The 15,934-nt window shown below is 50.0% G+C and overlaps 1 long non-coding RNA gene across 1 annotated transcript; it reads right to left on the bottom strand.

Annotated features, from left to right (window-relative positions):
• Nucleotides 1-3,689: 3,689 nt before the first annotated feature.
• LOC135176144 (uncharacterized) lies at nucleotides 3,690-13,161 on the bottom strand. Its single transcript, XR_010302563.1, has 2 exons — nucleotides 12,936-13,161; nucleotides 3,690-4,394 (listed from the first exon to the last, which is right to left on the bottom strand). It is a non-coding gene; the product is annotated as an uncharacterized LOC135176144 (long non-coding RNA).
• Between the last annotated feature and the right edge of the window lie 2,773 nt (nucleotides 13,162-15,934).

The raw sequence follows: 15,934 nt of genomic DNA, 5'->3' as shown, positions 1-15,934 counted from the left end.
ATCTAATGAAGAGACCTGGTGCTGGTTTCCCAGACCAGGGAAACCAGCACATCACTTCTCCTCTCCTGTGGGAGAGAACTGGTAGGGGCTCCATCTTTGCCATGAGGTTGGTTTCCATCTCCACCTGACCTTTGATGTCTGCTGGCTGTGTAAGCTCCTGGCAGCATCAGGGCACTGTCCTGTTGCTTTCTGCCATGTGTATATACAAGAAGTGATGTGACAGGGGCTGTGTTTTCTTTAATACCTTTGCATGGAGTTGGGGGAGTCCATCTGCTGCTGATATTGCCATGGCTTTTAGCATTACTCTTGGAATTATGCAGAAACGCGCAGTGAATTAATTCCACGGATTAAGTCTTGATTAAGATGTGTGTCACTTTGCTGTCTCAGAATTTATTAAGAGCCCTTCTTCAGGCTGCGGCAGATGGAATTTCTGCCCAATGTTTGTAGATGATAATTTCCCCTCTTCTACAGCCATTTGCATATGATTGCATCTGTCAAGCACAATTTCCTCTCTTCTAGGGCTTGACTCTCTACTGGACCAGATTTAAGGAGGAATTGCCTTGCTGTAACTAAAGGACAGGGTCCTTGTGTGCAAGGTCCTGTTTGCTTTGAGACTCTTTTTTGCACATCTTGCACTGCTTTAATTGGTGCAAACCAGAGTGGAGATGAGAAGGCCAGAGAGTATTTTACAGTTGGTTCCATAGGTATGAATAATAACACAAGCTACAAAGCTCAGGGGAACCCAGTCCCAGTAACTAAAATTCATGTCCCATGCTGAAGCACACCATTGCAGTGATTACAAGGTGGTCCAAGCTGCTGGCACAACATAATGTGCTTGACCTGCCTCAGATATACAGTAGGCACCCTAAATTAAAACCAGCTTTTAAGTTTGGTCCACATTCAAGGTGAAACCGGGATGTGCAGCTCCAAACAAGGTTGCTTTTTAACTGAATTTTAAACTAGGAGGATTTCAGAGAGGAGTAATGACATACCTACTGCATGTGCTCTTCATGGTGGCATAAAGACAGCCCTTCTTGGCTTGCTGTGAGCAGGTCATGGAGAAGCAAAAGCGAAGAGAGAGGGGAAATCTGCTCAACATGATTATGAAGAACCACAGGAAAAGTCTATGATGAAGACAGCATGAGAGCTCTGTACCAACATATTTACCTAAAGGCAACCCCATGCCACTGACACAAAAGGCTGGAGGTATTATTCTAGATTATACATCCCTTTTAGCTTTAATTAAAGAAGCCTTCTTCCACACTGCTGTAGGCAGAGACATTAAGAAAGCCAACACTAAATCTTCATGGCATTTCTGCTAAGTTGTTTGCCTGGTCTCAGGGAGTTACTGAAACTGGCATCTCAAAAAAGTGTTTAGACAGAATCTTCATCTAAGTATTCATCTCACTTTCTTTTAAAATAAAGGAGCTGTTTATTCTAAGGACAGCTCCTGTACTAGTACACCCAGCCAGGCTTGCTCAGAATTCAGCTCCTAGCTTGCTCTGGCACCTGTAACTCTTTCTACTAATGAATGTAATTGCTCTCAAGACAAAGGTTCCCAAATTTCTAATAAACCTGTCTTTTCTTCCAGTTGCTAACCTTGCTTACAGAAGAAATTTTTTCACAATGAGAACAGGTAGATGTTGGAATAATCTCCCAAGAGAAGCAGTGGATTCTCCTACACTGCTCAGTTTAAATACTCAGCTTGACAAGGTGCTAAGCCATCTCATTTAAATTACACTATCACCTAGAAAGGTTGGACCAGATGACCTTAGGGTTTCTTTCAACCTGGCACTCCATGATTCTAGGAAATGTGCATCTTCTCCCTGGCTCCTGTGCAAAGGTGCTAGCAGCCACCTGCTCAGGACCTTTCAACCAAACAGGAGCTGCTGTCCCTGCTGCACGGGCAGGGGAGAGAAAGGGGAAGACAGCAGTTTTGGCTCAAGGCTTTTTCTCCTTTCAAATTCACACCCTATTTCTCCATCACTGCCAGGCTGCCCAAGCCAGAGCCATTTAGGCAGGAGGAGGACAACCCTACACTAGGAGGGCAATGCTGTTTACAGAAAAAAGAGGAAGTGAAAGTCCCCGTGACCCCTCTCCTGGCTCTCAGCCACATACTGCTCCATCACTCAAGAGCAAAGATGCCTTTGCTTGTTTGGCTGTTTTTCAGTTGTTTGTTTGGGAGTTTTGGTGTGGTTTTGGTTTTGTTTGTTTTGAGGGACAGGAAAGAAACATAAAGGCTGATTGCAAGCTAAGTAAGGCAAATTACAGTGGTAGCTTTTCATAGAATGGCCCGGTTGGAAGTGACTTAGCCCAACTGCCCTGCTAATGCAGGTATGCCTCGACCAAACGGCACAGGAACGTGTCCAGGTGGGTTTTGAAAGTCTCTAGAGAAGGAGACTCCTCAGCCTCTCGGGGCAGCCTATTCCAGTGCTCTATCATCCTCAAAGCAAAAAAAAGTCTCCTTAACTGAAACATGTGTTACAGTTTGTCCCCACTGGCCACCATTGAGAAAAGCCCAGTCCCATCCTTATCACCTCCGCCCCTTGTAGATATTTATATGCATTTATTAGATTGCCTCTCGGTCTTCTCTTCCCCAGGCTTTCCCTCAGCCTTGCCTCATCAAAGACATGCTCCACTCAGTCATCCTTGTGGCCCTCTGCTGGACTCTCTCCAGTAGTTCTCTGTTCTTCTCTAACTGGGAAGCCCAGAACTATGTGATATGGATGTTACCTGCAGAGACCCGCTTTCAGATAGACAAATATGTGCTGCTTAGCACCCGGCACTACCATCAGAGAGTAGGCCAGTTGATCTGGAGAGGAAAAGCTGTCTCTTGAGTTGTTTTAATGTGTTTTTGCTCCCCAATGGAATGTAGACATTACTCAGAGGCAACCTGATAGTTGGGGTTCCTAGGCAACAGCACAGGGTAGGAGGGAAACCCAGGTAGTGAAGCTCGTCTCTGCATATTGGCACAGCCCTGGAGTTCTGTGAACTTCCCCTATTGCTTTTGCCTCCAGCCAAGGCTACAGTAGCTGCAGCCTGTGCTTGGGATTGCTGATCTCTACAAAGGATTCAGAGTTATCCCTTAGGCTGAAAAGCGCTCTGCAATCAATTGAGAGGGTGTCTTCATTCTTCCATCCCCTGAGGTGAAGGTATGATGTTACCTTGGGTGGCTTAGGGTCAGAGCTGTCTTCCTGCTCCATCAATCCCAGAAGTCAAAATGCTGAGAATAACTAGATTCACAATGGCAACTGGCCAGCTGCTTCACTCCTCTCAAGCTTGCATTCCCTGTGGGCTAGCTTGCTTTTAGCAAAGATAAACATTTGGGACTTCATTCAACTGTACACTTTCAGAAAGATGATCTGTCTTGGTATTCAGGTCCCCAGCAGGAGCTGAGCTAAGGTGGAGTAGCCTCTGCCTCTTCCTCTGCCCCATATCAAGGGGGAACTGGCTGAGGCTGTGCACCTGTACCCTCCTGGCAAGTGCTTTTTTCTCTGGATACATGTGTTTGTTCAGGGGTTGGTACCATCAGAATCCCTGTGGGCTGGGATTTCAGGTGCCACAGAGGACACAGCACACAAACTGCATGGCAAACCAAGAACCTTGCTCTCTTTGCCATCTGACAGGAGTGCTGCTTGTGAGGGGCTCTTTCTCTGTTACTAAAAAGCAAAAACGATGGGACACAAGACAAGAGTTAATCTTTGTTTTCTCAAGACTACAGAAGTACAATTATGGGGAGACCAGGGTCATCCACTGCTAAACATCTCAGTACAGCTTTAAGTCTCTAATCTTAATGGAATTGCAGCAGGAACCAAGAGCAACCATTAATCACTGGAAGATAAACAGCAGCAGCCAACCAGTGACCCAGAGCACACAGCCATTACAGGACAGGAGAGCAAGCTGCCTGCCTTTAAAAATTTCAGGCTGTGCACAGCCCCAGGCTGGCTAAGCAGCACTTTCGGGTGCATACTCAGACCTCCAGCAAGAGTTGAGTCACAGGTTATAATGAACTTTATTTCTCAATGTAGTCCTTGCAAGTTGGGCACTAACCCCTGAGCTCCATCACTGGGAGGTTTTGTGATGATGCTTGTTGTTTTGAAGCCTGGAACATGGTTTGGGGGCTTTGCCTCCAATCAACAGGAACTGCCAAAGCTCCCTTGGTCACTGTGACAATGCTGTCAGAGCAAGTTGCCTGTTTTGGCTGGCACTGCCCTGCACATGCTGTGGGCTGCAAGAGCATTGCTGGTAGTACATGCCAAGCTAACTGTAGCAGCCTGGGCCCTTGCTGCTGGGCTTCCTGCCTGCAGCCAGCAGCAAAGACTGCCTCTCTGAGGAGTGTGTCCAGGCTGTTTCCACTCTCTTCTCTTTCTATGCATGGCTCCACAGAGAAGTTCCTGATAACATGAAACAGGGAGAGATAAGACACTATGGGTGACTTGGTTTTACCTACATCATAAGCCATTCAGCTGTTCTGAGACTCCATCCTTCATCTCAGAAATGATGTTAATTACCCTATCTGAGCTGCTATGGGCAATGAAACAAAATTCCTTTAAGTGCTTCCAGATTGTTAGATAAGAGGTGCTAAGGAAATGCCCAGCATTTCTGGACACTACCTAATGCATTCCCCAGGGGCTGGTGGCAGCCTGCAAGGTGAACGTGAACCAGTCACTCTGCATTAACAGAAGCCTCCAGCCGCAGAGGGCAATGGCTGAAACTTCTGCTCTGGGCAGCAGAGAGTTAATAATTTGCCTGTATTCCAGAGGATTATCACAATGGAAATGTCCCAAGGATTGACAGCTACATACCCGTGTCCACAGCAAAAAATGCCTACAATAGAATGTGTCCTGTTCGCTTATTTGATGGGCTGCACCGTGCCCCTGCACCAGGGAAGCGCCCTGGTGTAACCATGATCTGTATATAATGCATTGTCCTCTTACATGGGTGCATACCCTGCTGGGCTGAAGCATGGGAGTCTGCACAGACAGTGCAATGCACTCGGTCTTGGCTTAAAGCAAGGTATCTGTGTTATCCCTCAATGCTGCCCTTAGTCTACCTGGATAGTTTTTTAAATGGTGCCAATGAAGAGTTAATCCTAACACAGAAGGAAAGTCCTGCCAGACTTTCTGCAGTTGCTTTTTTCCTAAACTAGATGTTCATGCTTCTTGCATTCTTGTAAGCATTGCACTGCCGGTCTTGCTGTGTTTCCGGTATCCCTTGGACACTGCTTCAGCAGGCTTTCAGCACCTTGGCTCCATCAGCCTGAACTGGGATTTTCTTTCCAACAGACTATGCAGTTATATTAATAAATCCATGCTTTGTTATAGCTTATTTTGTTTGTTAGGCATCTGGAACAAAATAAATCAGCAAAGGCTCAGTTTTGCCCAAACAAATTGCGATCACACAAAGCTGCTGGTGTGGTTGAGGCTTCATGGTGCATGAGTGCTGGGAGTTAAGAGTGTGGCCTGCAATTATGGGGAAGAAAAGTCCTTCAGGGAAATCAATCCCCTTGCTTGGAAGAGGGAGAAAAAGACTGATTTCAGAAAGAAATTCTACCTGTGAGAATACTGAAACCAAAACAAAGGACTTGCTAAAGCAGAGTGCTAACACTGGCCTGGGCTGCATGTACCAGCCCTGCTTGTCCCCAGCATTGCCTGCTTCAAAGGCACTCATGCCAGTGCTGCAAGATCTGCCTGCATGTGGGCAAAATACTTGCACAGCCACTGCATATTAAGGGACTGTAATGTCCCCTTGCACTCACAAGCTAAGCAGAAGCAGAGACACACGAGACAGTTGCAAATCAGGATCCCAGGCAAAAACAAGAGGCACAGGCAGCCTAGCTGCAGCTTGGGTACCCAGCATGCACTGCTTGAGCAGCAGCAAAGGGCAGCAGGGCTGCAGATCAGTATGTGTCACTGTATTTATTTGGGTGATAGTATGAATTTGACTAACTATTCCAGTAAAGGAAACTGGCCAGATTCCTGTGGCTACTGCACTTGCAACAGCATGGCAGGGTCATTTCTGTATCTCTGTGGCCATAAAGTTGGCCCATTTTTGGGAGGCTCAGATAACAAGATCAAGGACTGAAGCTCTGTGATTCCAGCTGCTGTCAGGAGTTCTGTATGCAGATAGAGGGCAATGGATGACTCAGACATTACCGAAGATGTAAATTACTCTCACAATTAGTAAACGAGCTCAAGAAAGCCCCTAATCAAGTGGGTGATGTAAAGGGTTGAAGGTCAGGAAGGATCCCGCCATGCCATCGGCATGTCACACCATTATGGCTGACTGACCTCAGTGCAGCGTAGAGCTGACCACATCCACCATCCGTCAGCACTTCTGCTAGAGATCCTTTCTGGAGAAGTTCAACTGGATCATAAACATTTGTTCTCTGTCAAAACTTGGCAAAGCCAGCAGCTAGAAAACTTTCTTTTTATTTTTTTGTTGTTGGGTGGAGGGAAGTGGGGAGAGGCGTAGTGGTGGTGATGAATCATTGTTTTAAAACAGCCTGGACAGGCAACTGCAGGGCAACAAATGGAAATATAGTGGCTGCTTAGGGTGCCCTGAGAGACCCACCAGCCACCACGGCCAAGAAGTGGCTAAGGCAACGAGAGCCCAGAAGCAGCCGGCTCACTCCAACGGATGTGTTGTCTCACAGTGCAAACCCCACAGTGCCGGAGGGAGCTGACTGTCTGCTGCGCCTTGCTAAGGTTTCCTGGTGATTTGCCTTTTTTTCCCCTCCAAGCAGTTTATGGGGGGGGGTGGTGGGGATGGTGGTGTTTGTGGGTTTTTTGTTTGTTTGTTTGTTTTTAAAGCTCTCTGGCAGAAAAACCCTTTCAGGACACAGGCTGCTATGAATAAAACAAGCGTATGACCTCAGCCCGCAGTATCTCTCCCTCTCCTCTTCCTTGGGATACTGCAGCTGGTAGGGCTGAAGCAGAGACAGTGGCTCCAAGAGGGATGCTGGAGCTCACTCTCCCCCACTCTGCTTTTTATGGACCTTGCAACATGCCCTGAAGGTCAACTTGTTTACCCAGACATTGTTTGAAGGGGGACGAGGGAGGCGATTAGCCTTCCCTCCCCGCTGCAAACACTGCCGGGCGCGACCCCGCAGCGTGTTGCAAGCCGCGTACGCCGGCAGGATCAGGCCCGCAAACTGCCTGGTTTTCGTGCGGCGCGCTCGCAGCGGACCGCGCAGTTGTGCGTACCGGGGGCAACGAGAAGCGAAGGCGGGTAGTCGAGCAGGGAAGGCTGGCAGCTCTCGCTCAGCTGCCCCGCTCTGAGCAGTGGCACAAGTCCTGACATTTGTGGGCACAACGGACATCGCAAGCAACAAGAGGTTTGAATTTCAAAATCCTGAAACGCTCTGTTACAAAATTTAGTAGGTGTACAAAATCTGCCTTACCTACACCTGCCCAAATTCTTCGTTTTTCCATCTACTAGAGGATGCATCCCAAGCAGAGCCTTGTGAGGTGGGCAGTTTGGGTGGGTAGCTAAGCAAGTTGCAGAGCCCTAATTACTTATCCAGCCTGGCCCTTAGGCCATCTCGTCGAAGTGGTTCCGAGAGAAAAGGGACAGGATACCTAGAACTGAGCTGTCCCAAAACACTGTCGCTTGGGTCACATCATCTCCCTTCAACCACACAGCCAGCCTGCCTGCTCTGGGGAGGGGCACCTGACACCCAGAAATACCTCTGCTTCACCCACACCCCTGCGACAGCCTGCAGCAAACTCCACCGGCAGATCCAGGGTGGTAGGAACAGCCTCCCACCATGGCCTAGGACTAGGGGCACTTCTAAGCTTAAGCACTGGATTTTTGAAAACACTGTTATTAAAACACAATCAACACAAATTAAGCTGAAACCCCCTTTTAAATGAGATGTGAAACTGCATATTATCACCTTGGAACTCTGTGGTTACTTATGGGTTCATATTCAGACTGACCTTTAAGTAAAGATTTTTTTTTTTTTTATTGTCCTGGTACACCCAGTCCTCTATAAAGTCCAACTACTTTCTTTTGGAGAAAAACTTCCATGAGCTTACTTCAAAAAATAATGTTGAAATAAATGCATACACCAAAAAAAACCAACGTAACCTCAACTTGTAGAACTGGAAATAGGGAATGTAGTGGCACCAAAAATGAAATTGATGGAACAAAAAGGGAATTTCATGTGGTTTTCATTGTCAAGTCTAAACTCTCAGAAACAAACAGGAAATAAAAATGGCTAAAACAAAAGAGATTTCTTTTAAAGTGTGTTCAAATCTAAGTGGGAAGCTGCTTTATTTTGGAGGGATTCTCTGATTATTTGTTTTTCAGAAAGAGAGGTAAATAAAAATGTTCACACAGGGACAGGTCAATCCCATTCACAGTTAAATCCTCATTCTTCTCAGTGGTCATTTATAAAAAGCTTTTAAAAGAAAATTAGGCTTGCATAATTGGCAGCACTGGGAAGGTTAGAAAAGGCAATAAGGTAGTGTGGGAAAATGCTTCTACCTGAGATGAAGTTGGGAGGGAAAAAAGGAATGTCAAGGAAAAAGAGAGGCAAACTCTCTGGGCATTCACTTTGTTTATTCTTTCAATTTTTGAAGGCAGCTCTGCAAGCGCTGAGGCTTCCAAGCCCATGCCATGTCACTGATGCTCCCCAAGTAGCAAATAAATGCATTTGTTTGGTAAGAGCAGTCTGCAGGATCAGGGCTCCAAGAAACAGAGCAGAATGTGTGCTGTATTCTGCAGATGGAAGTGTTTCCCAGATTTGAGATTGTGGAAGTTCTGTGACGGGGGTTTACAAACAGGTGTCTCAAACACAGTAGCAATTTTTAGGGGTTAATTTAATGCATGCAGGATTCAGCTCAATATGTCAGCTGAGATCCTCAGCAGCTACAGCCCTGTTAATACATCCCTAAGCACTTTGAACAGATGAAAAAAAATCATCATATAAAATTAATATTAGATTCTGCAAATACAGCTCTGTTTCCCCTCCTCTTTTGCACTAGTTAAAAGGGTTTAAATGTTTGTTTTCTGGCGGAGCTGGCATTTGGGAGATAGGCAAGAGCATCAGATTGAGGGTCAAAGAATAGCAGTTTCATTTTGGCTCAGACCAGGTAATTCTGTCAGAGCTTAGTTTCTCCTCAGCACAACAGGGATACTCCCCTTTGTGCTAAAGCATCCAGAGATTCACCTATAGAAACTCTAGGTAGCTCCCAAGAAGAAGTATCATAAGGTGCAGCTCTTCAGAAATGAGAGCTCTGACCTTGAAGTTGTACCCTGAAAATCAGCAGGAAATTTCCTATTCACTGTGCAGATGACTGGCCCTCTTCCCAAATCCACTGGACTTCACAGGTGGAGAGAGAAGAGGACCTCCCTTGCTCACTCCCTGTCTCCCTTTAAAACCTAATAACAACAGAATCATCTTTCAACTCTGGCCATCTAGATATCCTAATTTCTTCCTGAAAACAACTTTTAATATTTAATTGTTGCCAAAAAAGCAGAAGATACATCATTAACTATCCTGCAGGAATTTGTGGCTCTGGCTAGATTACCCTATCCATCTGCCTCTCAGGAGGGAGGGAGATGAGGATTTCAAGCAAATCCATTTCTACAGAAGCAAACCCCTCTGCACTGAGTCCAGCCCCAGTCCTTTATGCTGCCAACCCTTCAGGAACAGCCTGTGGACTCCCTTAAATGCCCCAAGGAAGCCCAGAGCTAATAACCAGCTTCATTCAATTCCCAGTCACATTATTATCCAATCTGCCAGAGGCATTAATATTCAGGTGTGAGGCAGGAGGAGGGCAGGGGTGCTGGTGAGGGGGAACAGTACACAAAGGGGAGGAAGGGAAGCACAGCAGGCTGGCCTCAGAAATCCTCTTTCTCTAACCAGTCCATTTCAGCCAGGCGTTGACAAGAGTTTTCCTACAGCCTCAGCACTAACTTTTATGACAGTTGATGGAGACTGTTCCCGTACCAACAGCAAATGTCCAGGCTTGGTGCAGCCTGATTCCCTTGCCCTCTGTGGCCCACAGCAAGAGGGTGAGCTTTGTACTCTCTGCCATCAGGCCCTAAGTAAATAGCCATCTCCCATTTTCAAACAGCTGAGCCTTCTCAGAGACACCACAGCCTTCCGTTTCTGATCCTCCTCCCTGTATAGCTCTACAATATCATGCCGCTGCCTTCCCAACACAAGGCACACAGCACGAAACCAACAGTTCTCCCCATCTGGGACTTCATTCGCAGCCCAGGTATGTCCCCTGTCCCTAGAGCCAGGGCACATGTGCCAGGTCACGAGACAGACCTCATGTCCCCAGCTCATCTCATCTTCCTTTTGGAGCGGTCTCCTAGATCAGGTTTCTGGCTTTTTCTTTTTGGCAGACTCCAAAGTCAGCCTCACCTCTCAATCTCAAGGTTTTGGGTAGCATCTGACAGAGATGCCACTCCTTGTTGCCAACTCTCTGCAAGGTATATTAACCAACACTTTTGCAATACAGTCACAATGTGCAGATCTATTAATTGCCTTAATTATGCCCTTATAGAAATGTAATAAATATTAAGTGAGGTTTGTGACAGTTTCTCTGGGAGAGATGCTTTTTTTCAAGCCAGTGCCTCACAGAGGAGACAACTCAGAAATACAGGTGAGCTTTCATAGGAAGAGTCTTGGCTGCAAGTTACTCAAGTCTAGTTAACACCAGTAACATCAGGAAAAATACCACTCTTATCCAGACCCCTTTCCAGGGTGTTGGGGAAATACATTTTCCCATGGGGGCTCCCTGTAGGGAGTATTGGGCATGGTGCAACCATTTGGCAATTTACAAAAAAATGTTCAAAAATCCAAAACCACACTAAAAAACCCTGCTCCATTTCTGCAGACATTTTTGGAGACTGAAAGCAGCTACCAGACTTTGCTGGTCCCCCAGGAGCCAGCATGCATCTCTTTGTCCCTCACAGCAAGGCACCGTTGAAGCCTGCACAAACACCCATCCCTCTGGCTGACCAAGGGGCTGGGAGCATGTAGAGGAAGCCAGGGAGGCCCTGATTCCACTGCTGGAAAGCCGTTTCTTTTCCTGCCTTTGGAAGGTGGGACAGGAACAGGGGTGGCAGTCTCGAAAGGCACCATCTTTGACTGTTGTTTTTAGCATCTTCCAAAACTGCAAAGCGCATAGAATCATTTCATCCCGAGCATTCTCCAGGCCACAGACCAAGCATGGAGGACCTGTGCCTGAGGGATGCCAAATTCCCATCTTTGCCTTCGGCGCTATTCTCCACTTTGGAAGTGCTCAAATCATAGGTCCATCAGTCAGGAGGCTGGTTCCCTAGTCTAAAGCAAAGGAACTGGCAGGCAGGAGAGAGACTGGTTCCTATTCCTTCACCACCAGCTCTGTGTCTCCTAAGTCGCCAACACGGGTGAGAAATGCACGTGGAGTCTGAAAGCTCGGGCCGTGGGGCTGCTACTCCGAGTTGCCCAGCCCTGGGAAGAGGCTGGGGCTGCACCAACCTCTGCCAGTGCCTCTACAGAGGCCTGCCACTGCTGGGAGGGGGGGGAGGGAGGTGAAGATGGGGGGTGACACCCACCCAGCCAATCTCCTCAGCTGTCCAGCCGCGGGGGCGCCGGCAGAGGGACTGACAGGTGTGCCCCGCTCAGCGGCACCGGGCCCGCCGCCCCCCCGCCTGGGGCCAGCAGCTGCGGCGGAGCGCGGGCGTCGGCCCCCCGCTCCGATCGCCCTCCCCAGCGAGAGCCACGGCGGAGCTGTCTCTCTTCTCTACCCCAAGGAAGAGGGTAGGGGGGAGAACGTGGGGGTGCCGCGGTGGAGCGGTAGCCCTTCCCCCAGGGCCACACTCGTTGAGCGGTAATAGCTGGAGAAGCTGCCTGTACCTGGCTCCGTCGGGCGCCCGCTGCAGTCGGCCGGGCTTCCCAGGCACCTGACGGGGTACTGGTTCGCAGGGTGCCCCCAGGGCCGGGGAGACAGCGGAGCCCGTGCAAGTGCCCGGAGTTCCAGCAGCCGGCTCTGACCACAGCCTCACGGCGCCGGACGGCCGCGCTCTGCCGGGGCGACTCGGAGCCCTCGGCAGAACGGCCGTAAGGGTCAGCGCTCCCGTCACTCCTCCACTCGCAGCCCGGCCAGGTCTGTTATTCCTGGCCCGGCCCCTGGGAGCCCAGACCGCTGGAGAGGAGCGGCCAGCGGCGTCCCGGGGCAGGTTCGCCCGGTCTGCAGCGGCCGGCTGGCCCTGTCCCCGGCGCTGCAGGGAGGTCGGCTCTACTGTAAACATGAGCCAGCCCGTTACATAAATATCATTTATCCAACTGTCCAAAACCCGTCGGGCTGCCTTCCTTTTCCTCAGCGACGGCTCCCCGTGCCCTTCTCCCCCGGACCCTGCAGACAGCTGAGCCGCAGCGCCGTTATTTACAGCGAGCCCCGGCTAATTTAAACAGCCCCGGCACCACTCGCCCGAGTGGAAAATGGCTAAGTTTAGCAACGGCGAGAGGCTCCGGCAGCGCTGGACGGGAGGGGCCCGTGACGGCCTCGAAGGGGCGACCGGTACTGCGGCACTCCCTCAGGGACCACGGGTCTTGTGAAGTCGAGAGCTGGGGAGGCGCCGCGCCCTGCCGCCGATCAAACGCCGGTGCTGCCGGCGCTATAGGGCATCTCCGCCACACATGGCCCCGGGAGCCCATATAGCCATCAGGGCAGGGCTCGATCCGCCCGCTCTCCCCCTGCCCCTGGCTGCTGCTACCCCTTGCCCCACAGGAGACGGCGGGCCCCAGGCGGGGGCGAAGCTGTCCCGCGCTGCCGGGCACCGCGCGCCTAAGCCGGGGATGCTCTTACCCTATGCCAGCGTCCAAAGGGCTGCGGACGGACGGCGCCGCCCGCCCGGGCTGCTGCCGAGGGGATCACGGGCAAACAAGGGGAAAACCTCGCCTAGGAGGCCGGGGACGGAGGGGCACTTACAGCGGCTCCAGATGCGGGCTTGGCTGGGCAGCCTTAATCCTGCGAGAGGGACGAAGCTGGCCCCCGCCCCGCGACCCGGCCTGCGCTGCAGCTGTCAGAAAGTAAATCCCCCCGGCACTCTGCGCCTCACTGCCGGCCCGAGGCTCACGGAGAGGGCGGAGGGCGCCGATCGACTGCCTCCCATTCACGCTGGCCATTCACTTTATGGCGGGTGGCCGGCGCCCCCCGCCAGCTGCACCGGGTGCCCCGCTCCCGCCCGCCCCATTCCAGCTGCGCGCCTGCCGTCGCCCGCCCCGTCCAGCGGTGCCCGCCCCGCACCCCGCCCCGCGCCCCGCTCGCCCAATGGCCGCACGCCTCGGTTACATCCCGCCTCACTCACGTCCCCGGACTCGCCGAGGAGGCCTGCAGGCCCCGCCCCGGCCGCGCTGGCCCTGCCCCGTCCCGCTGCAGCGTGGCCACCTCCCCGGCTGTATCTGGGCCACGCCGAGGCTGTGGAGCGGTGGTGGGGGTGCGTCCCGGGCGGTGGGCTTCCGCTCTGCCAGTCCTGAGGGCACGCAGAGAGTGTCTGTATGTGTTCAATATATTGTTACCGTAGCTTGGCCATCCGGTACCCTGAAGCCACCGTAATAGACATCCACCCTGCTCAGTGTCGGCGCGGCGAGCCTGTCCGGGCTTTACCAGCCGGGCACAGGTTTTTCAGGAGCCCGGTCTATAGTCGGTTGCTGGAGGCACACCCCTGCACGACGGAGAGGCAATTGCAGGGAACGCTAATACCGCACGCCCGCGTTCCGGCTCTCGGCCGTACCGGGAAGCGCTTCTCAGGAACACCGTGCCGCTTGTTTCTGTGGCACGGGGGCTGCCAGCTGCACGGCAAATGCCGCGCTCCCTCCCGCTGATGGTTCTCTGGGAACTCACATGCTACTTGTACTTGAGACTGCAGCCTGGCTCCAGATGAGTTCACGGCAAAATCGTGGTGCAGGGTGCGATCTCTCCCTGAAATGTCCCCAAATACTCGCCCCGCTGCAGCAAGCCCTGGACGTGTTTGCAGACACATTTCGGTCCCAAAGTCACGTCCTCTCTCTGTTAGCAGGGAGACGTCTGCAGAAGTCGGGCTTAGCCTCTCTTGCCCTGGGATACCAGAGCCTAGGGGAGAACGTTATCCCTGGCGGCTCTTTAGAAGTTGGATGCACGATTCTATGATCTGATTTTCTTGAAGTCATTTCCATGTCGACCTGCTTTCTGATTTATGATGCCAAAGGTCACCCTTAAGCTCTTCCACTGACATGTTTTAGAGATTAGGAAATAATGTTGTGAGAATAGGAGTGAATTGTACTCCTGAGTGATTTATGAGCCATATTTAGGGAGCCTGCTAAATGCATAGCCATGGCATATAGGTATGTATGGGAAGACAAATGTACACAAAGAAACATAAGATGTAAAAAGAGGTTAAGTAGACCGAGGCTTTATGGATTGCAGTTCAAAAAACATGAACAAATGTGTTAATTCAGTACAAATTAAGAGAGTTGAAAAGGAATCACAATGCCACACTTGTAAGAAATTATGGTATTTTTTCAGTGGTAGTTATCTGAGGGTTGTGTTTGCCTGTTTGTGTTTTTTTGCCTGCCAAAACTGACAGCAAGCTAGACCACATGTTTTTCCAGACCAAATTGTAATCTGTCCCGGCACAGGCTTGTCTCCATCACACAGTATAGCAGCACTAGCACTTTCCACAGGCAGGCAGTTTTTCTCACAGCATGTTGCAGGGAAGGTGAAAACCCTACTTACGGTCTGTAGCAGTGAAGGGACCACCTTATTTTAAGTTGCCTCTTTCTCCCTTCACCATGAGTAGCCTGCAACAAATACAGTTGTGCTTATGCTTTCAAGTAATAATGAAACAAAGGTAATTTAAGCTGTTTCCCTTGGGCAAAGAGAAATACGACCAGCGCTGTGTTCAAGAACAAGCTTGTTCCCTGTGAAGCGCAACATGAAGACTGCTGTATTAGACCATCCAGGGACCTGCACTAGGTGTCTTTCACTAGGACAACTGTAGTGTAACTGCTGGATTGACCCCTTGAAGGGTCTTTTTGGGAGGAAATGCTCTAGCGTTTGTGTTTGGAATATAGTAGCAGCTCTTGCTGGTTAATGCCAAGACCTTTTAATTATAGTGTGTCTTATCTTGCCATCTGGAGAATTAACTTCTGAGGAAGAGACCAAGACCTTTACCTGGGTTCAGGAGACAGATGTTATTAATTTACATAAAATAAACAAATAAAAACAAAAACAAAAGCAAAATAAACTCACAGTGAACTTGACTCACATCTTGTCAGAAAGATGGGATATGCGAAAGGAGGGAATTACTCAGCATCTTAGACATGTTTCACTTTTGACCAGCCAGGAGGAGTTTGTCCTAAGAGAAAACTCTGTGTCTGACACATGCTATATGGGTCCACTGCTCATGGAGAGTAGTTGAGTTGTTGATTGTTGATCATAGTTTCCATCTTTATGTCTTAACTGATCTTTTAGCCACGCTGTATCCATGCCATCAAATGCCTTGAAGATCAGGACTCAGGCTTGAATTCAGTTGGCTTCCAAGCCAAAAGGTGGTCCAGGGAGCAGAGGGCAGGTTTTGTGGGAGCCAGGCTCCCACTGCAGCATGCTCTTCTGGTTGGCATTTGCCAAGTGCTGTGGGCTTTGTGCCCAGGTGTATCACGTAGCTATAGTCTAGCCAAGAGTTGATGAGATATGACTAACTGCACACGGGATGTGCCTGCCAAAAAGGCATGGCTTGCCTCAGCCAAGAAAAGACAATGGAAAGCATTACATTGGGATGTTCACTGGAAGAGTTTCATGTCACTGGGAAGTGCGGGAGTGTTCCTGAGACATGGGCTAAGTAGAACAGCTGGCACAGTGCTGTAGACTAAGGAGGTTGCTCTGCAGTTTCAATATTGTACTTTGTATAGTTTCCAGAGAAGTATTTTGGTATTTCTGACCATCTCCAT

The sequence above is a fragment of the Pogoniulus pusillus genome, chromosome 6 (assembly GCF_015220805.1).
Source record: "Pogoniulus pusillus isolate bPogPus1 chromosome 6, bPogPus1.pri, whole genome shotgun sequence".
Classification (NCBI taxonomy): Eukaryota; Metazoa; Chordata; class Aves; order Piciformes; family Lybiidae; genus Pogoniulus; species Pogoniulus pusillus.
The sequence above is the reverse complement of the archived record's forward strand: the minus strand, read 5'-3'. Positions and strand labels throughout refer to the sequence as shown.